Source organism: Rhodnius prolixus, unplaced genomic scaffold, assembly GCF_049639745.1.
Source record: "Rhodnius prolixus isolate KJV_2025 unplaced genomic scaffold, Rpr scaffold_10, whole genome shotgun sequence".
Taxonomy (NCBI): Eukaryota; Metazoa; Arthropoda; class Insecta; order Hemiptera; family Reduviidae; genus Rhodnius; species Rhodnius prolixus.
In genome coordinates, this window is record NW_027411615.1 from 6,731,064 (window position 1) to 6,733,089 (window position 2,026).

Consider the following 2,026-nt stretch of genomic DNA (forward strand, 5'->3'; position numbering starts at 1 on the left):
AAGAAATCTAAATATTTACATGGAAGTTCATAATTCCCAAATACATAATCGTAATTAGCAATTTACTTTTATAGTAATAAAGACGGCCAAAAATTATTAACATGTTACGAACTAAATCTACCTACTTTGATACAAGGGTCATTTTTTATGAAACAAAAAAAAATGAAGGCTAAAATCAACTTTTTAAATTACATGCTTACACTTAAAATGCATCTGCTATGAACTGTCTTGGAAACATGAATTTTATAAACACTTCTAATCACATCAACTCATAATTAAAAGTAAAAGTATACACAAAAAATCCTTAATGCGAAGTTTTTTAATTTCTTAGGAAGTTATCACTTAATTCAAATAGTTAATAGAATCACTTTTCTAAGGTATAAAAAAATATGGCTAATCTGCTCGCCCTGAAGCCCCCCAAAAAAAGGTATAAAAAAGTTCTCATTAACTTAGTTACAGCAGCATTACTTAAAACTATCAATCTTAAATAAAAAACATCAACTTACGAGGTAAACAGTGAATTTTAAAAATGGAATTTTCGTAGAGGTAAACTTCTTTTTAAAATACTGACGATATAAAATGTTTATCAATATGGGTGAAGTACATTTAAAAAATAAATCAAATTATTACTGTGGCTACTTGATGCAGAGAATATTCTTTTTACCCCATCGCCTTACCAGACAGTTGTTTGGTTTGGAGGTTATTTAATGTTTATTTTAAGTGTCAAAGTACATGCTCATGCTACCTAGCGGTGATCACTAAAACTAGTTTCTATGTAGTTACATGTTTCTAGTTTATGCTAATGCCGTTAGATAGCATTGGCGTCTAATAAGTCTACTTTTTTCCATTTCTAATTTTAAAGTAAGTACAGAATGTATAGAATTTCTGATTTATTCTTTGATTTAAATATTGCAAATACCAAAATAAATATCAAAGTTGAAGATTTGGAGTAAAAGGTTGTCAACAAAGCTAATACATTGTATCCATCAATCAACAGTAGGACTTCAATCTTCTGTAATTACTTTATGCTAATTAAAGTTATTTAACATTTTCACTTTACAAAAATATATGGAGAACCCATTTCTTGTTATGAGAACAAATCTGATTTTATTAAACCTATAAATTAATAAACATATCGCGAGCTTACTGTTCACACACCCTTCAAGTCCAAGAACAGGAATAGCACTTTAAAAGACATTACTTTGTACAAATAAAAGTCATATTTTACTCTTTAATATTGGTGAGAGCCAAGAAGCTTATGTTTACTGATTCTCACTTCCTCTCTTGATCATCTGTTCGAGGAGGGAGAAATCCAATACTAGAATAAAAATTTATTTAATTCACCGTAGTATACGCATGTTTATTGATTGTACCCTCACCGGTTTTCGACATTTATCCATTATCTGAGATAGATTAACCAGTGTGGTGTAGAGATTTCAACTAGTAAGTTAGTAACGTAAGTGAAGTTGAAATCTCTACTCTCTGTGAAATATGTAAATTTTATATCACTAAAAGATCCCTCTTCTAAATTGTATTCCATCTGCAACACACTATATATAACAAAATTATTATACTTGAATTAAGTGATAAGGAAAAATTGAAATTAAAGGCTAGAATTACGAAAATAATAGAGTTGTTAATTTATAATTTTTTTTTTTCATTTACAAGTTTCATTATATTTGAGAGTTAGTTATTTGTCTGTTAATGTATGATGAGATGTTGCAATTGCCCGCAGCCAGTATTTTTTTCTTTATATTTAATATAGACATTGCATTTATGGAATTACAGCCTATTATATTTTAAAAATATCTTTTCTGATGGAATTCCTGTTTCTTCTAAGAGTTATTTGCATCAAAATTATTTGTTTCAGGTACATACACTAGCTCTTGTGCTCCGTACGTTTTTTTTTTGTTTATAGTTTCTTAATTTTTGTTTAAAGGAATCAGTAGGTAATCATTACAGAAAAGTAGTAAGAGTTTTAAGGAATGCCTACAAAAATAAAAAGGGAGCAAAGCAAGAAACAAAA